General features: G+C 52.8%; 1 protein-coding gene across 1 annotated transcript in view; it reads left to right on the top strand.

The window, feature by feature from the left end:
- Window positions 1-24,984, top strand: part of LOC125950512 (putative uncharacterized protein DDB_G0286901) — a 64,153-nt gene that overhangs the window by 8,092 nt on the left and 31,077 nt on the right. Inside the window, exon 2 of the mRNA XM_049678589.1 lies at window positions 13,239-13,567. The gene's annotated coding sequence lies outside the window, so the exon portion shown is untranslated. The remainder of the gene's footprint in view (window positions 1-13,238; window positions 13,568-24,984) is intronic.

The raw sequence follows: 24,984 nt of genomic DNA, 5'->3' as shown, positions 1-24,984 counted from the left end.
CCGCAGACCACGACGGTGATGATGATGATGATGATGATGGTGATGAGCTTTCTCATCGATTTTCATTTTTCCTCCCCTAACCGCGCGATCGATCGTTCGAACACTTGCAGTCGATCTGCATGATGATGTTTTTTTTTTATTTTCCTTTCAAAAATTTGCCTACTGCAACATGATCGCTTCGACGACGACGACGTATCATCGTTCGTTGCGTTCGTTGACATGATTTCCAATCGTCGTTGTCGTCGTCGTCGCCGTCGTCGTGCATGCTTGTGCCTGTGCGATCAATGCGCTCGATCGCTTCATCGGCGAAATGGTTGTAATTCAATATCGATCAAACATCCGCACCGCAACACCACCCCTTTCGCTTGGCCTCCTCTGGCCTTTTTCCCTTTGAGTGATCTTGCTCTAAAAACATGTCCCGATGGCGCTTTTTATGGGATGACCACAAGCATCGCTCCGAAATGAACACCGAACACGGAACGGGACATCAGTGACACAAAACGTAACGGTTCTAAATCCTTTGTCACTCCTTCAGCACTTCTGCTGTTTTGGAAAAGGTCATTAGAAATCGGCGGAGCGATTCTTTGGGGAGGGAGGGAGGCCTCCAAAAAAAACGTCCCCTCAACGAGAACTCGCGCAGAGAGAGATCAAATTTGCGAATCATTAATCAATTTAAGCAGCGCAACTCGAACCACCTCTCTCGCTCTCGGGGGAGCTCTAGTTTTGATCGACATTCCCGCCGGTGACCGTTACAAGCGCTGCTCGAGGTGATCGAGGATTCACCACCACCACCCATCGTTCGCCCTGGTTTCGTTTGGCTGTTTGGTTGATTTGATTTATCGAGTGTGTGTGTATGTGTATGTGTGTGTGTGTGTGTGTGTGGCGCTCTTCGGTTTGTCTTCGCGGTCGGTGTCTTCAGTCGCTGTGAGAATCGATCCCCCATCACCTGGATGATCTGGCTAATCAATCAACTTATCTTTAATTTAATATCTGCCCGAACCCTGGCTCAGGTTAGCGACGAACCTCTCTCTCTTTCTCGCTCGCTCGGTGTGTGTTCCTCCTCCGTGCTCCTCGGATCCGATCGGTTTCGTTCGCAAGGAAGAAGAACCAACCTTGGGAACGGATTAAACGGACGATGCAAACCGATCCACGCGAACGCGTTTTTGGGTGGGATTTGGTTTTTTTGTTTTTGTTTTTGGCACAGACGACGACGAGACCACGAGAAGGCTGAAGGTCTGAAACCCGAAGCCTCGAAGCAGTCGTCGTCGTCAACGAGGAGCAGCAGCATCGCCGTCGTCTCAATGATGGGCATTGATTGAAGAGATACTTCCTCGTTTTATGACAGAGCGCGCGCACCGCACGGAGTGCTCCATCGCGAACCATCGCTAGCTTGCCCCTTAAGGTTAATCAATTTGATGAATGTCTAGCAGCTCGAACGCGCAACCGCATCTACGCCCCACCGAACGCTGGTTGTTCCTTCGAAGCGAACGCCGAAAGGCAGAAGGCAGAAGCCCTCGCCCTCGCGTTCGGTCGCGTTCGTATCTTCTGCCCAGCATCAATCTCACGGTTTTAGTGTGGCTCCTGGTCCACGCTGGAGGTGAGAAGCTGTTCCCAAAAACACAAACACACACACCTCTGAACCACGAAGCTCCACGATGGAATGCGCGAACGACGAGGACATTGCGATAATCGAACAACTTGGCTGTCGCCTTCGACCACAACAGACACTAAACGCGTCGCAGGCATCATCAACATCAACGCAACACTAACAAGCTGTCTGTCTGGCAACATTGTACTAAACCCTTATCGGCTAATGTGCGTGTGTGTGTGTGCGAAACGATCCAAACAAAACGATGAACGTCGATATCCGTCGTTCGACGCCAATTAAATGCGAGAAAACAGCGATCGACGACAATTGTTGATGCTGCGTATCACACACACACACACGCCGGCGCACGTTCGCACGAACGCAAATGCAGATTCGGCGCAGCACGACCAACTAGATCGCTTCACTTCTTGCGCGTTTGCCATTAATCCTCGTTACCAAAGCGAAACCATCCAAGCAACGAAGTCGTCCGCGACTACGCGCGACTGCCAATAATGGATGTCTCTATCCGGAGCAGCCAAACATCTAATTACCGTGTCTGTGTGCGTGTATGTGTGTTTCTATATGCATATGGTCTTATGGGACGCTCTGGAGTCTATTTTCGAGGACCCCCGGTTTGCCTTACCCATTGTATTTAAATCCATCGTTGTCGTCTACGTCGCAGCCGCAGTCACTGTTGTCGATGAATGCGAAAGCGTTAACAGCGTGTCTTGTTTCTGGGCAATAGAAAGAGAGCAAGAGAGGGCTGGATGCAGACTATTATCGGTTCAGCCTCCGACGACGACGACGACAACGGCATATGCGTTCTCGGTGCTCAATTTCAAACGCTACGCCAGGTTACGAAAAAGGCATAATGATCTCCCTATTTTCCGTCGTAGCAATGCAGCGTTGCGCAGGAGGATTTGTGACCGAGCAGAATCCTTCCAAGTAAAGTGAGGGGGGTGCTAGCACATGTGAAGACAATGCATCTGCATAACGCGACTGCTTAACGTATTAATTTATTTCCAGCATACTTAATTTAGTCGAGCAACGCACACACACAAATTATGCATCCGCTTAGGTGCTTAGGAATCAAGCGCACACACGCACACACATTACGCAAACTGGCGCATACCAAGTAGTGTAGGAGAAGGATTCGTTATGATCTGACATCCTACTGATAAGCTTATGCTCGCAACGAGCGAACGACTGATGAAAGTGTCTCGCAACTTCTACTACTTGCGCAAAGTCCACTGACATGCAATGATACACACACAAAACACCAACACTCTCACATCACATCCAAAACACGCAAACCGCGTGTTAACGGTATGCAAATGCGCGTCTGTCGCGCAATGTCACAAGCGACTTGCGCGATGAGTAAAGCGACAAACAACCGAATCTAGGAATCCGGTTGCTTTTCCTACGCGAACCATGGTGGGCGATCCTACGCCTGCCGTGAGCATCGCACCGACAGCACTTTTCGGCATTAGCATATGTGGTGCGATGTGGTCCCGCCAGGCCAGGTGGCATCCAGCCAGAATTAGTTAAGATCCCCGGTTCCAGGTCCCAGGTTTCGGCTCCGGGCCGTAATAATGTGCATAATGTGATTTGCTGTGATGCAACCGGCTGCGGCTGTGGTAGTGCCGGATGATACACCTTCGAGTCCGCCTCCCCCCTCGGGTTTTACATTAATAAATTGGATCATTGCATCGAGTAGCAACCAGCCAACACATGTGGCCAAATCCGACCACCCATCATGCACACACACACACACATTCTCGCACGCTCGCAAAGATAGCATTCAATGGGGTGGGAAGGAATGGGGGATAAAGCATATTTTGCTACAAAATTTCCATACCAAGCTCGGTGTGCATGTACCATATCTGTGGTGCAGCATCACCAGCGAGCCAGAGGGCTGCAGAGAGGGCTGGCCCATCCCGAGCGTATGCATTGCGAATGGCGGTGCGACCATTGCACAATATCGCTACAAATTATCGCTCATTCAATCACTGGTGTCCGCTGTGCAGCAGCAGCACCAACAGCCCTCCAACAGCACTGAATGCTGAACCGCGTGGCGAAATGGAAGGAATTTTGCCCATTAATTGGGTTCCGTGCATGCCAGCCCCGCCAACGTAACGCAAGGCATCGCAGCATAGCATCGCAGGTCGCCGGGGGGGGGGGGGGGCGAGGGGGGGTGGTGCGCAAAGCCCCTCGCCCACCGTACGATCTCGCATTGCTGGCCGCATGGATCATCGATGGCATTCCACCTCGCCGCCCCGGGAGCTTGGTACGATTAGTAAATTTATTTCAATTCCCAGAGCACGGACACACACACACGGTCCAGTGTGGTATGTGGAGGTACTGTGCAGGTCCCGCTGGTTGACCCTGAATGGCCGGGTCTGGCCTGGCTAGAGCCCGTGGCGAACGAATTTCAATATATTACCAGCATATTTATCACGCCCATTCGGGCATCCGCCATGCACGGCATCGCGCAAACCAACGACGTTCCGAGAGGGAAAGGAAAATGGAGGAAAGGAAGGATAGAGGAAGCAGTTGAACTCTTTTGCTGGTGGTAATGGTGCACTGTATTAGAGTGTTTCTACACTAGTGGAAAATTTACGTTGCGATAACGATATTGTCACATCGCAATGAAACGGTTGATTTGATTTTGTTGACGTCAAACAAATATAGACAACTTATAGAGTAGATCTTATCAACGAAGGCAAAATTTACTGTTTAATAAATTACATTACCGGGAGACCAAAATTGAATTACATTAAAAGGAAACCAAAATGAAAACAGAGCTTGTCACATCGCTACAAAAATAGCTCAATTTTGCTCAATTTTTTCCACAGGTAAACACACAACACCATCACTTTAATCACACAAAATAGACATCATTTCCGCAGCATAACTTGCTCGATGCTGTTCTATAAACACACTTCACTCTGCACTGCATGGAAGCAGACGTAATCAATCTTTTGCTCAAAATTTGTAAAAAGTAGCTCAGTTTTTTTTTTTTTTTGTGCAATAACGCAAATTTTCTGCTAGTGTAGATACACCCTAAGGCGGGGTGAGTAGTTAAAGGCTGCTGTGGTGATAAGTAAGTTGTCCTGATGCTCGGTTTCTGTTTTATGATGACTTGGTCGACGACGACGACGACTCGGGACTCGTACGCGCGTGATAGCTCATTATGACATTTAATGTAATTTATGAATTTGCTGCTGTTGCTGCTGCTACTTTTTGCTATCAACTGCCCCACTAACTGTTCCCTCTACTACCTCTACGCAATTACCTAATGGCCTCACCTTGTGAGTCGCCGAAAGTGTTTTTCGGGAGGGCGGATGGGAGGTGGTGAACGAAACATGGAACGTCCCTCGACGCGAAGCACAAGCAAACGAAGCAGTCAGCCAGCCAGGGTAACAGACATTCCAGTCCTTCGCTTCCTAGCGGCAGACGCGGTCCGAGGTCCGATGAGCTCCCCTCCCCCAGCAGGAGGGGGCGGCTTAAGGTGCTCGCTGTACTCGGTGGGCAGCACGACGAGAGCACGAGCTGCTCGGGCGCTGGAATGTCGAGTGGTCCAGTTTAGCTAAGTTTCGTGTTTTTTTCTTCTCGGTCTTCCACCTTCTCTTCTGCTTTGGCGTTCCACCCCCTCCCCTTTGGGGGTAGTTGGGATGAGGAATGTATCGTTTTATTCAATTTAGATAACGCCGTGTTGGTAGCACGGCATCGGGTGCGGTGGTAGCAGCAGCAGCAGCAGCACTCTCGAGCGTTACTCGCGGCCACAAAAAAAACCACCACCGCCACCGTCGCGTATTACGCCTCTCACTTACCCTCGCGCAGAGGAGGAGAAGGAGAAGAGTGAGCAGTGGAAGGGTGGTCCACTTTTTCAACTCGAGCCACTCCGCTGCTGCCGGTGCTGGCGAGCCGGTCCCAGCGACGCGTCTAATGTCGCTTCGGGCCCCTCCTTCCTCTCGATCTCTCTCTCTCGCGGCGCGCGCTGTTTGATTGATGAACGCGAGACCAGCGACCGCGGCGCGGTGTGCTATGGGGACTTTGGTGCGCGCGGGGGCAGTGTCGTAGCTACCGACAGAAGCAACCAGTATGCATATGTGTGTGTAAGTGTGTGCACTTAATGCGCCTCGAGGCCACCGACCATGGAGGTCCTCTCTCGCTCTCTCGCTCCCTCTAAAACACTACGAACTGGACAACCCCAGGACGCCATGTCTTTGGCGTGATAAAAGTGGCCACAAATCGGTACCCAACAACCACTCGATAGTCTGCACACTCGTATGTGTGTGTGTGTGTGTGTGTGTGTGTGTGTGTGTGCTGTGGTATGCAAATCACTGACTCAGTTCGGTTCCAAGCCCAAGGAGTCACTTGCTCGCGATCTGTGCGACCCTTCCTGCGGCGTGTCTTCGGTCGCTCGTTCGCTGGTGGCCACTAATCCAGCGTAACAACAGCACCACCCCCCCTCGACCCTCCTTCACTGCACCGTAAGCTGGCATTCCCGGAGGTGCCGAATCGTGACCGAAAGGTCGGACAGGACGCGGGCCAGAATCCGATCAGAGTCCGACGCCCGTTCGCCCGTTCGGCCCCGATTCGCGTGTTAATTTAATCAAATGTACTCCGGGGACCGGGGCAGCAGACACCAGGGAGAAAAGGAGAGAACAGATCACGTGTCATACACACACACACACACACAGACTCTGCTTCTCGTGATTGACCTCTTCACCAGCGATGCAACAACCGAGAGTGGAATTGAGCTGGATGCGATCGCTTCTTATGAGCTGACGATGATGATGATGATGATGATCCCACGGGGCCATCAGCGAGCGCATCGTCGAGTCGCGTAGGTGTCTAAGTTCGTCACCTCATCGCTTGCTATTCCTCCCCCACCCCCACGGGTGTCGGTGCTTGACACTCACTTGAGATCCACGAGATGATGAGCTGCCAATCGTTGGTGCCCCCGCTGGTCAGTCCGGTTATTGCGGTTGTAGTGGCCTTCAAGCGGAGCACACCCCCCCCCTCCCCTTTCTACGACTCCGACTTCCTCAATTGCATTCATTGATCGCCGTAAAAACGCAGCGCGCGAAGTGCAACGACGACGACGACGACGACGACCGTGGCGTCAGTTGAAGGATGGATTTTGGCCTTTGGGGTTTTGGTTTTGGGGATAATTTTGTTGGTAACACTGTGCCCAGGTTGTGACGCAGGCTTTATGGGCGGGCATCCCATAAACCCATCGCCCATTTGCCGAATGCGAAACGCTGCGACGCTGTGGCGACCTTAGTGTGCGATTCGCAAATGACGATCGTCCGATCGTAAATATGAAGTCTGTGAATGAGCATCAACGGCGAGTGAGCGAGCGAGCGGTGGCTTACTCGTTTGTGGCCCTGTTTCCCACCGCCTGGAATGCCGCCTGCGACGGTGAATGAGCAACCTCCAGCGGGTGAAGGTTGGAGTGACGCGATCGCGGGCGATAAACGCATCGCATAAAATATGAATTTTGATTCCCGGCCAAAAAAAGAACACGGCACCGGGCACCGTGCCGTGACCACACACGCGCCGATGAGAGATGATGATCTGCACTGCAGCGACTCCCGAGCGATCAGGTGCACCCCCAGTGAGCGAGCGATCGATCGATCGTTCGATCGGTCGGTTCTCGGACTCAAACGCGATCACCCGAAATTTACGGTCCATCAACTGGAATTGTATCGGTATCCGGCACACCCGCGAAGCGGCGCTCAATCATCGCGCAGACGCAGTGAGGTGATCATACGCTCCCACTTTTCCCTCCCTTATACCCTCCTTGTGGTGGGGGGAAAGTGAGAAAATCTCAATCAAAGTTTTATTACTTTAAAAAACGCCGCGAGGGCGGAGGCTGATCGCTCTTTGATGCTTCGGTGACCTTTTGCAGCGACGCATCGACGGAATGCTTTCACCAACGTAGAAACACACAGTCGTGTCGAGTTGCTGGGATGTGCTGTACAATCCTCTAAGACACATGGCGGTGCCACGGTGCACCCTCTCGTGCACTGCCGTGTGCGAGGCGAACAATAATGAGTGAAGCGCATCATAAATCCAACTTCCACCATCCGACCTTCCGCTTCGATGATGCTGCAATGTGAAATTGAGCAGCTGCCACGCTAGGCCTCGAATTGATTGATATTCGATACCAACCAACGTTCGATCGTTGATCGAGAGGGCGCGATCACGCGAGATTTTTGCGTCGCGCGAAGAAGAGACAATGTTCGATGAATTTGTCATCCTCGGGCCGATCGCGTATTGAACTAGAGACGAGAGCGGGGATCCAAGATGCGAAGGTTTTTTCTCCGATGCGGTACATCCCGCCGCGTGCCGGTGTCGGTGTCAGGGCGCAAAACCCCAACGCCCATTAATAGCTCTCGATCATCGCCGCCCTTTTTTTTTGTTTCCCTAGCGCTTCCCGCTAGTCGACTGCAGCATCATGCGCAACATGGAAACGTTGGCGTGCGGCACTGGCACCGGCATATGCCTCTTCATTAGACGGCGGTGTCTCTTCGACCGTGATCGTCGACGCGCAAGGAGGAGGAGAGCGCGGTTCGGTCGCGGTGTAACATATATCGGTGTAACTCCTGGCGCGTCGCCACCCTAAATCAAGACATTCCCGCGGCACGCGTCACGCGCCCGTCCCTTATTTTGCATATAATTATGCTCCAGGGGCCCGCGACGACGACTCGGAACGGATCGAATCGAAACGGTCGATGCTGCCGGTGGTACATCACCAACGATGCCCGAGACGCGACGCTGACAAATTTGCAATTGTTTTTAGCTGTTCCTAGAAAGAAAAAAATGGGGGGCCACACCTTGCGTCATGGGAGAGACCGTCCGTCGTTCTAAATGTCCCCGATAAACCCGGAAATATTGTGAACGTTCAAGCAAGAGCATTCCTTCACTGTTCACAAGGGCCCCAACGACGTCGTATAAATGTCGACCGTTTGCTGTCGTTGGTTGGTTCGTCGCGCGCGCGTTTTTCATCAAACTTTATGACCGACAAATGCGCGACAGGAATCGCGCGATCGTTCTATTATTCGCAAGAAATGGTCTTATTGTGCTGTGCGCGAGGCCGGCAGAGGCTGCCTAGCAAAACGGGCGACCTACGACCGCCATACGACACCTACACGGCGAAACATGTCACGGCATGTCACGCCCAGCCCGTACTAGGCATACTGGCATCTGCATGCACTCTCGAGCGCCGCTAGTGTCTGCGCTTTCTGTTCGTGGTGCGCAGAGTGTTTGCTGTGAGCAAAGGTCATCGCAGCAAAAAAAATCCCGCCTGCCCAGAAACATCTCCATCATCGCGTGCGCCTCGATCTTCGTTCGTTCGTTCGCTTGCTCATCGTCCGAGCACTGATCCTTCCGCACGGATGCGCGGCTCATAAACTAATTTGCGAGCATCGGGAGCATCCAAAGCAGTAGCGGCAGCAGCAGCAACAGCAACAAGCTGGCGAAATTCGCGATCATAAAACAACATCGGCAACGGTCGCATCCGTACGCAGATCGTTTGATCGCGGTTGATGATGATGATCATCATCATCATCACCGTCGCTGCCGTGTGCCTCGTACCGGAGCAGAGCTTCGTACCGGAGCAGGCCCGTGACCACTTAATCTGCATCACACGCACGCCGACGACGATCGGCGGATCGGCGATCGTTGGCTGGAAGACGATCTCGAATTACAACGAAATTGTTCGACCTCGCAGTGATTCGCGCATGCTCTCAGCGGAGGAGGAGAAGGAGGAGGAGGAGGAGTGGCGCGTGATCATAAAGATGCGGTTACCGCAGCAGCATCTTTCGCGCGCGCATCTCCCCGAAGAAGAAGGAGTCGTTCGCCCCGACGGCCCCGGGTCCAAAAGGCCGAGGTGATAATTATGCGATCCCCCTTCGAAGGGGCGGCCTTTATGGAAGTGTCATTTCCGTGTGGCAACCGAATTAAACTAATAAACTTATAATTGACCAGCAGAGGGATGCCGGTGACGACGACGACGACGACGACGAAGACGATGCATGCGCGGCAGTGGATGAGGTTTCCGTGGGATTTCGGGTTCGATTGCAGTGATGCGCTGCTGCTTCTGCTCACAACAGCGTGTCAAGTCCAGCGGGGTTGTGATGCTACAACGCAGGAATCTCTTTCGGGTTTTATATTCCTTCGAACAACGTCCAAGCGTTGGTCGATGCTCGATGCGAAGGATGAGTGCGCGGCCGTGGGATCGTCCGGATTCGTCCGGGAGTGGGAGGCCAGCAGCGTACAGCAGATGAAAGCGAAAGAGAGATAGGAGCCAGGAGCCACGAACCCAGAGATGAAGAGAGAGAAGAGGCATCGAAATGAAATGAAATTAATTTATGATTAATTGTTGACACTATGCAAATTTCGTCAACTGGTCGGTTGCTGCTGCTGCTGCTGCTGCTGCTACTTCGGTGTCGGTTCACTGCTAGGGCTTCCCGTCTTACACGTCCCCTTCCTTTGAGTGTTCGATTCCTTCCTTTTTGGTTTTTGGGAGAAGAAGTGTTCAAAACAAAAAACCGTGGGAATCACACTCGCAACCCGCTCGATTCAAGGTTGCTTTTGCTCCGCCATCTTTGTCGCATCGACCCATGCTGACTGCAAGTCGACCCACAACACACCGCATCGAAGGAAACCATGAGTGGCGCTCACGGGCTCTTCACCATTACAATCAATTTCGACTAATTTTCTATCTAATGCTTACCACCATATGTGGTACTGAGGTCATAAAATTAAAAAAGCGACTTACATAATTACTTTGCCAACTAGTTCCAGAGATTCATCATCCGTCGTGCTCCGGGTCCGCCGGTTCTCGATGTTGCGTAATGGACGACGGAACTGGACTCCCATCGGGAGTCTCGAGTATGCGGAACCCATCCAATCCAAAGTGCATACGCTGCGCTCCATATCTGCGCGGCCGTCGCATGAGGCGGGAGCGAAACATAAATCATAATTAGTGCTCGTCGCGGTGTCCTCGTTCCCCACCCTCCCCCCCTAGACAGCAACCGGCGATCCCATTTTAATGTCACAAACAAACTCATAAAACTGTTATTAAATTATATCACCATCACCACCACCACCGTAGCGTCTGGTGTAGCGTCCTGTACATCTGTCTCCTCTCCCCCCTCACACACCAAGGAACGAACTGCATCAAGTGCAGGTGCAAGCTTTCACGCTGCATTTCCGCCGGCTGCCTTGTACCGATCGGTTGGCGGAATCTCTTTTGAAACTCTCCGGTAGGGGCGGCCGCTCGGGTGCCGTTGCCATGGCCAATTTCTCGCTTTCTCGTGGCCACGGCCGTCCGATTCGGGGCGGGTTTGTTTTGATTGATCGATTGGAAATTGGATCGATTGGCTTCAAAGCAGAAGCCGCGCGGGCGCGCGCGCGCCTGCATTGCGTTCGTCACCTAAACCCCGTATCCCGTTGCAGTCACTCGTTCTCTCTCTCTCTTCGTAATTGGTAGTCCGCAAACGAAGGATTGGCTACTGTAGGCAGAGCATCTCGATCGATCGATTCGATGCGAACTCCCGATGGTCGATGGTCTAGCATTTGTTTGTTTGCGACGCTCGAGATGCGTTCGATTTGCGAGCAGCAATCGATTTCGTTCACTTTTCATTTCGCACCCAAGTAATTGGACTAGCCTCTCGTTTTCTCTCTCTGTGTCTCTCTGTCTCTGCTGTCTCTGGCTCTTCCTCACTACTTGTTAACGTCACGCGGTGGCCATGTAGCAATTAACATTTACAAACGCTACCACCAAACCGCTTCGCGCCGCCGCTGCCAGGACAATGTTTTGAGTTTGGATTTCTTCACGCGCTCAAAAAGATCGCGGCCGCGACACCCTCCCTCACACACACACACACACACACACACACGCACACATGTTTGCTGTCAGCTTTTGAGCGGCGATAAAATATGCGCACGCTCTGCATCGGCCGCCGAAGTCCCTTATGATATCACAGTTCTTGGGTTCAGCACGCAGATCGCATCATCGGTGTACTCGCGGGCAGCCAGCCAACCACCCAGTCAGCATAATTTGCAAAGATCGCGATCAAAGATTGCTTCATCCAGTGGGCGGTTGGTGCGCGCGCGCACCGACGCACCATCCCGTCGCGCCCGTTATGTTAATGAGTAGATCAAACACTATTTCGCCAATTGCAAGCTCGGCTCGGTGCGTGTGTGTGTGTGCTTCTCCTGAAGATGCCAGCACAATGGATGATTGTGTTCTCGGCCCGCAAACAACAACCGCCCGGGTTGTACAAATATGTTGACGCATATTTTACACCTATTCACCACCACCTCACCTACCTGCCAACCTGCTGCTAGACCATTTGTGTGTGTGTGTGCGTGTGTGTGTGTGTGTGTGTGTGTGTGTCTGTTGACATTGATAGGAATCAGCGGGCCCATCGCACCTCGGTTCCAGGCTCCCACGCTTCTATCGGAGAGCAACGAACAGAACCGCCTTTCGTGTCTTCACCTCGCTTGACGATGATGGTGGTGGTGGTGGTGCTGGTGGTGGTGCGAAGGTAGATGATGCACCCTTTTGCACAACAACTCCAGCAACAAGCCCCTCTGCAAGCCTGTCGTGGAATGCAGACATGAAGTGTTTATCGCGCGCGCACGTGTGTGTGTGTCGTGTGTGGAAAATGAGGGTTTTTGTTGTTTTTGGGAAGGAAAACCATCCAGCTCGATGCGATTGCGACGTCGCGACGTGTGAATGGCCGCATATTAGAGTAATAGACACACACACACACACGCGCGGTGTGAGGACACCGCACACGATTGTTCCGTTCTGTCTCACTGTCACAATGCTGTTCTGATTGTTGTGCGGGAAAAACTCCCGCCTCGTCGGCGGGCCATTTCTGCCAAAGGAAAATGGCGCAATCGTCACCGTTTTTTGCGCAGAATGGTGAGAATCGCAAAAATGGTTCCATTCTTGAGTCAGTGGCTTTGTTTTCTTTTTTTCGAAAGAATCCCTGGCCAGCCCTCGCCTGATGATGTAACGATCCCTTCGGTTTAGAGGGAGGAGGTGGTTCATGTTACCACTTGCGACTCCTCCACGAAAGATGACGAAAGAAAGAAAAAAAAGGGGGGGAGAGAGATAGTGAACTTGATACCGATTGTGGAGTGCTTCAAAAGCATATCAACCAGTTTCAGGCTTTCGGTACGCCGCCATTGTGTTTGTGGCATGCTCTGCTCTGTTGATGATGATGACGGTGGTTATGATGAAATCAATCAAATCAACCACCTCAACATCCGGTCGAACCTGATCTCAGCGCGAAGGAGTGAGAGGATAGTCGATCGCAAATGTCTTCGAAGGCGATCTGGTCTCTCTCTCTCTGTCTCTCTCTCTGTCTCTCTCTTTTTTCTCTCTCTCTCTCTCTTCCTCTCTCTCTCTCTATCTCTATCTCTCCATCCCTAACAATCCTTCACGAGGAAGAGCGGATCTATCCAAAAAGGCCACACCTAAAACCAGCTCGCGATCGTGTCGCGATCGTGTTTTTTTATTTTTTTTATTTCTGATTTTTTTTATTAATTAATCATCAACCCCTTTCCCCAACCTGCACCTCACCCTCATTTGTTCTTGTTCTTCTCGTACGCGCCTCAGCGAGGCGTACTAGCCGCTCGCGAGCTCGGATTACACCGTCAACCGATCGGTGATCGCGGAATGGACCGCGGAGTGACACCGCCAGCACCAGCAGCTCCACCACCATCACCACCACCACTACCCCGAAAGGCCATCACAGCAACGGCTAATCATTGTCATCATCGTCATCATCGTCGCGCGCAAAATTCGACCACAAGGACGCAGCAACACTTTTAAGACGTGCGCCTTAGCAGCGACGTTCCCTTCAAACTCCGAGAGTCCGTCCGGGGGATCGTTCTCCCCGAGTACTCCTCTCCCGGGCTCTACCCGTCCCGAAATACCCGAAGAAGGTAAGTTGACAATCGTGCTGATGATGATGCCGTGGGTGCGTGGGCCGCCGGTCCATAGAAAGGTCGTCGTCGTTGTCGTCGTCGTCGTCGTCGTCGCGATCGACGCCACGTTGACGATCCGATGATTCGACTTTGAGCTTGACTGGTATCCTTCCTTCTAATCAGTGCAAGGGCGGTCGTGGTGATGGTGGCTACCATAACCACGCGGGGCACACAAACACACACACATACACACACATTAAGGGGCACACCATCCCCAACAAGTGTCTGTCAAACGCGCGGCGATGGGACGAGTCGTCAATCTTGTCAAAGTGTCGAAAACACTGACATGTCCGAAGTCGCCGAAAAAAAAAAACAAGGCATCATCTAATGCTCCTCAACACCGACCCCTCTTACAACCCCTCTTTGCTGTGACGATCGTGGGCATGAACTTTTTGATGATTTTGATGTTGATTGGCGGCACTGGAACTGGAACTCGTTAGATTCCAGTTGGCGCGAATCCCGCCCCGTGGGCTTACGTCAAAGGGGATCGAAAAACGGTGATGATTCCCCGGGTGATTTCAATTCGTTACTGACGACGAACTCGATCGGTTTGGTCGATGCTCAAAAAACAAAGACATCTTTGGGGGTTGGGGATCCAAAAGCTTGCTGCAATCCCTTGGCCTCGCCGGTAATAATTGCGCTGTGCTCTACTCTTCTAACTCAACTCTTCCAGAGCGTCACGTAACAACAACAGCAACAAGGAGCTTCCACCTGATCGATCGCTCCCGATCGATCGCTCCCGTTCTGTCGTCACTCGACGATGAAATGGCGGATTCGAGCTCCAGATTCGCTCAACCAGCAGCATAATTACAAGCTCGAGAGCTTGCGATGATAAAATTGCACCATTCGGAACGATCGCGAGTGATCGCGATCGCGACGGTGAAGAAGACGAAGAAATTATATGTCTCTATGCCGATTGCGGGCGATTGAAATTGATGCAACCGATGCAACTGCAACAAGACCAACCGACCAAGTTGGGCAATCTTTTATTTGTGCTACATTTGGCACAAATCAGGCACCGTTGCAATGCTGATCAGTCGATCCTCTGCCTCTGCCTCTGCCTTCATGTTGTGCACCGGAGCGACCCCTGAGCGACTCGATCATATAAAGGATCATATGGTTCGGAATCGCGGAACAAAGGGTCCGGTTGCAGTGATTTCAACGCTCGTGTGAAGCTGACCCAAAAAAAAAAGCTGGGTGGTGGTCAAGTGGCCTTCCTTTATTCCGCTGACCTTTCCTCTGCTCCTTTCTCTCTCTCTCGCTGTTCGGAGAGATACTGAAGATGCAGCAGCTCCGACTCCAGCCAAGCCAGTCAACAGCTCGAACGTAACCGTTAGGTTGCAGCCACCGTATCGGATGCGCCAGCACAAATCGGTTTGATCTATGGCACCACTGGCCACCGCCGGGCGTCCTATGCGCCCCTCCCATTCGCTCCGCTTCGCGCCCACTCACCCTCAATCCTCCCGGCAAATCCATAATCCCCTCCTTGCGCGCAACTCCGGGTAACTGGTGGGCATCGCTAATCGATAATGCATGCCACATGCTACATACCGGAACAACAGACAACCAGCACGATTTGCAACCTCCAGCTGGGGGCCAATCAGTGTGCTATTTCCGCTGGAAATAGCCCTCTCCTCCTCGCCCTAGCGCCAACTGTAGACAAGCTCGTCGTTGTTCCTTGGTGTTTCCTTTGTGCTGCTTGTCTTGAAGCAGTACCAAAGAGATCGGAATCCACTAACGACTCCAAAAAATGGCATTCCACGAAACATTTGGGACAAACCAGCAAACCGAGGGCATTGGACACCCGAAACAACGGCCACCCAGTCCCATGTTACGCCGAATGTAAATGAAAAACATGCTTTTATAAATGCATAAATAATCTCAGTTCGTTTTTTCCCACCCTCCGGCGGGGTCTTAAGCGCTTAAAATCCTTCTGCTGCTGCTGCTGCTGCTGACGCGATCGCGATCACAGTGAAATGACTATTAATATCCCATCCCAAGGCGAATGTGTCGGTTAATATATATATATGCAAAAATGGGTGCAACATGGGTGCAGCATAAATATTGCAATCATAAAAACTGGCGGACTGGAAACTGGTGGACACCGAAAGGACATCGGATACAAATGATAAATGTGAACACGAGCGCGTGGACCACCCATTCCTTACACCAGTCAGCCCTTTCTCTCTCTCTATTTCTCTCTCTCTCTCTCTCTCTGTCCTCGTTTACCTGCTCCATTTCCTCACCACGCGAAAAGAAACGATTAATTTTTGGGACAATTGGGACCCCGGGAAAAAGAAAGAAGAAGGTGGATCGTGAGCCCGAACCCGCGATCCATTCGAACGGTCGATCCGTCAACCACCGCGAACTGGGCGAAATCGCCCGAAGGGATCGTATTTTGTGTAGTTCCGCCCGCCGTTCCTGCCAGTGTCAGTGTTTAAAATCGAACCACAAATCGTGGACCCAACGGAGGAAGGGAAGGGGGAGGGAGTGAAAACATGCCGTGGTCCCTCCCCCTCCCCTAACCACCCCTCCACTCCTTGTTTTAATGAATGAACGATCGGCTCCTCGTCCGATGACAGGCTCGTATTTACTCTAATTTGTAGCTTCCATTTTAATCGTTATTTTTAACAGCTTCCTCTGTGTAGCGGCTGCTTCCCCTCCTCTCTTCCCTCTCGTTTTTCTCCCCCCATTCCTCTGCCGGCTGGCATCCCCGTTCTGGTCTAGCCCTGGTGGACGATGATCGAAAACGAAACAAATCAGATACTGCCCTGGCCCCTTGGCCCCTGGTCCTGGTCCCTGGTCCTGGCTCGCGTTTCCACTGGACAGCTGAACCGTTGGACGGTGGTGTGAGGAGTGAAAATTCCTCCCCCTTCCTCCGTCACGTTCCTTTCGCGCTGACAAAACGCTTTTCCGAGCCATTCAACTGGCCATCGGCTGGCTGCATCATCATCCGGCACGCCGAGCGCACACGCCAAGCGCCAAGCATGGCGAGCATGATATCGAGGCCACAGCCGCCAACCGCGGCCACCGCGTCGGTCCGTTCGAAGATGACATGTTGAAGATATGCGGATGCAGCGGATGTATGTATGTTCGGTTCGGTTTTTTTTTTTTTGCAGCTTTCGCCACCAGCGCGCGCCACAACGGCAGTGGCCATGCCAACGACGACGACGACATGACGCTCTCTGGCTCTTGCCCTGGCACTGGCACTGGCACTGGCAGTTGGCCTGGTGAAACTCAAACCAAGCTTGTCGCTCGCCGTCGCACGCCTCCTCTTCTTGGCCTCCCGCTACTCGGTGGTGGTCGTGCCATCCCTTCTACTCTTCCTCCTCTTCCTCCTCCTCCTCCTCCGCCTCCTTCTCCTCCCGTTGCGCTGGTGGCGCAGCATTCCGTTCGCTTTTTGAATTAAAAGTAAAATTAAATTTATGTATCACTTTAATTCATTCCTCGACCATTTCCGACGCTCGCTGGCTGGCCGGCTGGCTGGCTGGCCGAGCTCACGGCACCACCACCACCATCACTGCCGTGCTCCAGTTGCTGCTGCTTGCGGCCGTCGTCGTCGTCGTCGGGATGTGTCCCGTGTTTTATTTTCCTTTTATTTCATATTGCAACACACCCGCAGGGCCTTTAACTGACCTCGGCATACGCGCGCGAAACGATCAGCGCTGCCGTAGAGGGAGGACGAGACCGGTGCGGTGCGGTGCGGTGCGAGTGCTGCTTTCGCACTCTTCGCGAGCTTCGGCCACAGTTTTGACCGCTGATTGCTCTCATTTCAGCCTTTCTTTCGCTGCCGTCGGTTGCTGCCGTCGGTTGCTGCTGCTTTCGCTTCGTCTTCGCCAGCCAGAGAGTCAGGGCCGGAGGGCAGGAGCAGCGCAGGGCAGGAGCAGCGCAGCGGGGTTAGTTCCTGTTTCGTGAGCAAAAATCAAACGCCACACACACACACACACACACACACACACACACACACACACACACACGTGAGAATGCGAGAAGGGGGGAAGGGTAAGGGGGTGGAATCGAATGAAAACTCCCCCTCGTTGCTCCTGGAAAGACAAACACGATGGACCAGAGGTGGGGTGGGAGCAGTAGTGGGATGTACATAACGGAATCGGTTGTCGCCGGTGGTGCACTCACGGGTGAACACAGTTTCATGGGCATTGGACGGGCAGCAAAGCGGACGGGTGGAGGAAGGATGCTTTGATTGTATTTCGCTGCTTCCGCGCCATCTGTAATCGCCAGAATTCGCCACACAAAACGCCAAAGTTCGTCGTCCCTTGCGACCGACGAGTCTTTTGTTTCTTTTTCCTGTTCCGAAAACGAAGAATTCCAATCCAAGTGAGCTATGATCGATGCGAAATCGGTCCATCAAATGAAAGTTTGTCCTCCCGGACCGGCGACAACCGATCAAGGCACACTAAGACACGAGACGCACGACGCGACGCGACGCGGCTCGTCATCGTTAAACATGATGTCGCGACGTCTACTGCTGCTGCTGTTGCTGCTGCCAATGCGTTGCTACCTGCTGATAGGGATCGACAGTGCGCGAGATCTCGCTCCGACAAACCCACAACAATAACAACACGACACTCTACACACGTGTATATGTGTGTGTGCGTGTGTGTGTTTGTCATCAAATGAACAGTGTTTTACAAGCGAAATGATAACGTTGCGGACGCCGCCACCGCCACCGCCGACGACGACGTGTTCGACCCGTGTTTGTATCCTCGCGCTTGGTATAACAGTATAATTAACGCCGATCGTTAAGATTTCGAGGTTTCGTGAAAGTTTCCTGACGCACAACAAACGCGCTGCGTGTTGTTGTTGTCGTGGGGGCAGTCGCAGTCACCGCTGGTCGCAGACGCGTGCGGTATAATCGGTGTCATCTAGGCCAAAAACCTAGCGACGACGACGATGACGACCTCTATCCCTATCATAACTGGACCACTGGCCGGCTTCGTGAGGAGGGGTTTTGTATGTGGGGATAAGCGTGTGTGTGACGTGACGTGACGCGATGCGGTTGCGTGCCGCTCGAGACAGCTCGACGGGCTCTCTTCGTGACCGTGGCTACCGAAAAACCCGCTCGCATTTTTTTTGGGCCCTCCAATGGTCCTCCGTTTATTCCCGATGGTTTTTTTTGTGAGTTTTCTTTGTTTTTTTGCTTTGTTTTATATCAAGGAGGGTGAGGGGATGGGATAAGGTTCGTTTCGCTTGCGCTCGTAGAAATCACTTTCCGTTTTCCGTTGCTACTGCTACTGCTGATACCGAAGGGGCCCGGAGGGAAACGATCTAGAGCAGACGCAGTGCGACAACAACGAGCGAAGTGTCCGCTGCTCTGCTTTGTGAATGGAGTGGCGGCGATCGCCCAAAAAGGGGGATGATCAGGGGGGGGGGGGGCTGCACCACCACCAGGGTTTTTTGTGTGTTTCCATCTCGTGCATGCGTGCGTACGCCGCGGTCCGGGGAGTGCGTGTCGTCTTGTGTCCTAAGGCGATCTCACCGAACACCGATCCCATTCCCATTCCTGGCGATTGCGACCCGCGAGCGATCCTTTCCCGTAGCTACGATCGCGCGGCGCACTTCACTTTCATCTGACCAAAAACAAAACTGAAAATTCCAGCTCAGAAGGGAGGGGGGGCTAGGAAGCGCAGCGCAAGGTGAACCGAAGGTTTACGTAACGCACGTAACGGCATCGATCGATCGATCGAGATCGACCGATCGGCATCAATCGATCGATCGAGAGATCGATCTCGGTATCGATCGGTAAGGGGAGAACCAGACGGAAGGAGGGAGGGGTTTGTTCGCGCTCTGGCGCTCGTCAGAGGCGGACAGCCGTCCAGCAGGGCTAACAGTCGAGAGGGCGGACAGTCGTCTGCTCAGAACCGGAGGCTAATGGTTTGCTCGCGTCCGCGATCGGCCCGCGTACCATTGTGGATCCGTCAATCAAAGGGATCCCCACTGGTAGGTGGCACAGTAAGTAACTCCCTGTTCGTCCCTGTCCGGTCACTCGCAACTTGTTACACTTTTTCCCTTTTTCTTTCTCTTGCTTCTTCTTTTCCCCCTTTCTCGCTCGATCGCGATCGCGATCGCGCGGCAAAGGAAAGGATGCGAACCATCTCGACCCACTATTGAGGTCCATCGGCCGCCGGCCAGCAAAAGGGCCTGCGCCTCGGGACACGTCCAGAGTACGGCCTGCGGCCTGAAGAGGAACGCACTTAACCTCACGGCGGCGTCGGCGGCTGGCCCCGGTGGTGGTCCCCAGCGAGCCATGTTTGCCTTTTTTTTTACCGCGTGTGGGCTGGATCGAGCTAGCTTGTATCGCGGGCCGCTCGGACTTTGGATCAGAAAAAAGTGCCGCCAAGTGATCGAGAAAGTGCTCTTCTATCGCGTGTGTGTGTGTGTGTGTGTGTGTGTGTGTTGTGCGCGCCGCAGAGCATCGCCGATGCTTCTCGATGGCCATCTTCAACCGATCGTCCAGTACTAGACAGTCTTGAGATGAGCTAACACTACGCACACACACACACACACACGCACCATCGTTTGAAGCCGGTTAAGGGAGGGTGGAGGAAGGGTGCTGCTCCCACTGTGCTGTCGCTCCGTTACAAAACACTCGGCGTGACTGATCGAGAGCATAATCGATTTGGGAGCTTTCGAATCCAAGCGATCAAGTTCGAACGGTTCGTCGGTTTAGGGGTAGTGGGGGTGGTGGTGATGGTGGTGCGATCTGTCAAAAATGTGGTTCGAGTACGAATGGGGATCTCCATTTAGGATTCCACCGAACCATCCACCACCTCCGCCAGCACCGCTTCAATTAGGCGCATTTGGAAGATCGATCGATCGTACGATCGACGAGCAATGGCCGATCGCGGACCGAGGGATGATCCTCGGTTTATGCGGTCATGCTTTTTTTTTCTCCCCCCCCCCCCCCCAGGATTACCGCGTATAACCGGCATGTACCGTTCATACGTTCGAATCGAACACGCGAAACGAACTGCTTTATTAAATCAATCAAGCAGAATGCTGCTACCCCCTAAACCCCTTATGAAAAGACGATCAGTCGCTCGATCGTGGTATCGGCGGCAATCGGATCCTCGTTCGTCGATCGATTAGAGTAATTCAATTACGAGCCAGAGCGCAACAAAAGGTGGAGGGGGGAAATACGCCGCAGTAATTAATCATAATGCTAATGGGACCGCTTATGGCTCGCTTGATCGCTCGATCGCTAGCTGGCTGGCTGATGATGGTCTCCAGACCATTAGCACTCTTTAGCGAGACTTCATTTAATCAGTACGCGCGAGCGCGCGCGCGGTTTGCGATCGTGTTGCGCCGATAGTATGAACGCTTTGTGCAAATAATGTCCGCTCGTGCGATCGCACAGATGATCGCAACCCCCGAGGGGGGGTGAAAAAGCAACAATCGCTAAATCGCAATCTTATCACCTACAGCGCATCGCGAGTGGCCGGGCGCGCGCGTGACGCCAGCCCATTTCGTGCCAATCTCGCGCTGCTGTAGCAGCAACACAAAATGGTGTTTAATTATAGTGATAATCGCGGTTAGCAAAACATCCCCAACAGTTCCCATTTCAACGAGATCTGGACCACCAAATCTCCTCCAAGGGCGCTGCGAATCTCGTCAATCCATCCGAAAAGTACGGATGAAGCTCCAGAGCATAATTACACACTCCCTGTCTGGTTCCGGCGCAGTATTCCCGCCTGCTGTGTGTGCTAAACGATGTTTGTGCTTCGCCGCTTCCTCCTCTACTGCTGCCACTATTACAACGCCTTGTCCTAGGTCCAAATTGGCCTTGCAAAACGTTTGATTACAACCTCGGCAGATGCCGTATTGCAGCAACAGCAACAGCAACGCTTTATCTCTAACGCTCTGGCCCTGAAACTGGAGCACTGGAGTGCTGGCAATTCTGCAATTCTGCGATCGCGAACTGCGAGCGAGAGCGATTATGACAAGAGACGAACCCCGCCCGGCATGGATGTGACCCAACGGGCCCAGAGTAGATGTTTTATGATTTCGCTTCTCGGTGCAAGCATAAATGCGAAGTAGAGGAGCAAACGGAGAAGGAGGAGGAGGAGGAGGAAGAGGAGGTCAACCTCAAGAAGCGGGGTGGGCCCATTGAAAGCGAGCGAAGTTCTCAGGACCACAACCCCAATTGCCCAAAGCTAATCGCAATCACTATTCATCGCCGCATGATGATGAGTGCAGCACTCGCGACGCGAATCGTGGCGTCACATATATGGTCTCCACGGGATGGGTACCGTGCAGAATTCGTGCGTTTCTCGACCCTAAACAGCACCTAAGACAGCAGACAACAACATCATGGGGAATGCCTGAAACAAAACGTCGGCAGTCAGCCGACGCCGAGCTGCTGCCTCGGCGGCCTCGACGCCCGTTGAGGCTGGGAACTTCTCAGTTAATCATCATTATGCTCATGCCCCGACCGGCCGGCCGGCCGGCTGGCTCGCTGCTCTGGGGCTATTAAATGCTGACGACGACTGAACTAGACAAAAGCATCAAGCAACATACAGCAACATGCCAGCAGCAACAATTGACCAATCGTTCAATTGTACGCTCTCGATTTCGTTGTTCCATCTCCTGGGGCGGGCACTTGAAGAGAGGTTTGGGATCATATGTGTGTGTCTGTGCTCTACATACGTCGCGTGTCACAACGGGGGGGCGCGATTTACAGTTGAGCAAGTGGACCAGCGTGCGCGGGATGCTTCTTTGTCCTCGGGGACAAGTGCTCGAGGCACGATTTCGAAAGCAAAAGAGGGGCCCGAGAACGGTTCCATCTTAGATTAGCTTCCTCTCTGATCTATTGAAGATCTGCACCGAATGTGTCCGTGTGTGTGTGTGTGTGTAATGTGCTGGTCCAGGGCGTTGCGCCAGCAAGGTCGACAGCATCCATCTAGTGCATCTGCAGCGACTGCTGTACGCCAATTTTCGAGGGATGCCACCGAGTGCCAACAACTTGAACTTTGACACCTTTTCGCTGGCACGTGGAGTGAAAAAAAGGCGGGCAAGGCCGCCACTGGACACAACTCTGACGCAGGGAAGGTCGAGGAAGGGTCTCGGACAATCAGCGCGAGTGCTCGATTGATGGACTTGAACATCAGCAGCAGCAGAAGCATTCGTGGTTGCAATTTTCATTCCTCATTCAAAGCAGCCGCACCCAGCAGCACCGCTTTTCGGCCTCTTATGCTGCTGCTGGTGCTGCTGCTGCTGTCCTCTGCCTTGCTCTTTTCAGTACTTAAACTGAGGCAAAGTAAGGCGTCGAGTGGCCATCATCATCATCATCACCATCGTGCGCCGGTGCCGCCCAAAACATGCTTTTGTAAAACTGTTAATAAATATTCATAGCACTTCCAAAAAAAAAAACAGGCGACGGAGACTGGCCTTTCGATAATTCAAGTACCCCGAGTGAGTGAATGAGCGCCCCGTCCGCCATGTCACGCCGATGATCTTCCTCATTTACATAGACTCATCGCACCAGCACCGCCGCACCGATCGGTACATCTCATTCGAGCCATTCGAGAGGAAGCGAGATCAGGGCCAAGCCGGGGCCAGGGTACCGGGGCACCCTCCGAACACTGGTTTGTTGTTTACAAACCGAACAACGAACTACTACCTCACGGCTTGAAATGCTGAATGAAATCGAATCACCGACCAAGGGAGAGGACTGGTGAGAGGAGTGAGGAGCGCGGTAACCGTTCGTGAAAGAGCTACAAAAAAAACAACATTACCCCTCCGGTCTGCTCTTCTCCTTCTCCTTCTCCTCCTGCGACGAAAACTGAAGCAGACATGATTCGGGCGAACAATGTTCATTGAAAAATCTAATGTTTTTTTTTTGCTGCTGCTCCTTCTTTGGTGTTGTGGAGCGACACGAGCGGCCTCTGGGCGTAAATCCATCCATCCATCGTATCCATGGATGTGCAGATGAACCCTCGAATACTCGAATGGGATGGCCTCGGGCGACAGTGGATGGTGCGAGGGGTCGCCCGGGACTAAAACCCCCCCGGGGACATTATTGGTTACGAGACATGAATGCCATTCATTCCGTGGCATGTGCGCGCGCACCGCCCGCCCGCCCATGTGTGTGTGTGTGTGTGTGTGTCCCATTCTAAGGTCGGATGATGCTCCGTGCGATGATTTATGGTCCAGCCGAAACGCGATCGCGAGACAGCAAAATGGTGTGTTTAGCCGCACCACCGTTGGGCAAACAGAGAAATCCTCGAGTAGCAGCAGCAGCAGCAACAAACGAAGCGTAGAGGCACAGAAGAAAAAATCAAAATCTTCCAAACGAGCATGAACATGTGGCATTGGGTGGCTACTTGGTGGTGGCCACCTTCGGTTTTGCAGGTTTCTGATACAGATCGCGCCACTGTGAGGCACCCGCTGTGAGTGAGAGCCAGTGAGGGGAAGGTTCGTCGCTTGGGTCTTTTGATTTGTCAGCACAACTCGGGCCACGAGGTTCAGGATCAGGATCTTCCGAAGCAGCAAAACAGCGGTACCGTGTGTTTGTGTGTGTCCACCCTGAGGCCCCACGCGCACACACACACACATACACACTCATAAACACCAGGAGGTATCAGCTAGGGCGCGCTTTTCCACGGATATTGGTTTCACATCAGGCGCCTGGATCTGGATGGACACGATCGGTGCTTCGGAATCGATCAGACGCGTCAGAGTCGCTTTCTCGCACTCTCGATGCTTACGGCATTTCTCGGGACTCGGGATCCCCGGGCGTTTGCGGCGATCGAATGCGCGACATAAATCAAATCGCGCTCATTAGAGCCCCGCATAAAACGCGGCTGACGATCGCTCTCGTTTTTCGCTGCCCCAAAGCTGGCAGCACACCACCACCAACACGAGCCCCACAGAGGACGCCACCAATAGCCGTCACTGGTGGTTGTGCTGTTCGAATTGAAAATTAAATAATCAGTTCAGGGCACAGCACTTCAAACACTCGCATCGCATCCAAACGCAAATCACGGTTACGTGAGGAGCGCGTGTTGGCGATCGTAAAACCAGAACATTAAAGCTCAATCATAAACGCACCAAAAACCTGGGGAGATGAGGAGCGGGCACCTTGTGTCCAATCATCTCTCTCTTTCTCTCTCTCCTGCTGAGCTAGTACGATAGTACCGTCTTGAAGGGAAGCTAATTAGTTTGCCAACCCTGCTGCTGCTGCTGCTGTTGATTGAGATGATTCCGCTTCATAAATGGAACCAATCGAATGCCCGAAAAACTCATCTTCGATCAATTACTTTTGCGACGTCATTCGAAAGCAGATCCCGTAACAGGATCTGGGTGACGCTCAGCACCAGGTTCGGGTATGGACTACCGTACGGCATGCCGCTGACGAT

The sequence above is a fragment of the Anopheles darlingi genome, chromosome 2 (genome assembly GCF_943734745.1).
Source record: "Anopheles darlingi chromosome 2, idAnoDarlMG_H_01, whole genome shotgun sequence".
Lineage (NCBI taxonomy): Eukaryota > Metazoa > Arthropoda > Insecta > Diptera > Culicidae > Anopheles > Anopheles darlingi.
The sequence above is the reverse complement of the archived record's forward strand: the minus strand, read 5'-3'. Positions and strand labels throughout refer to the sequence as shown.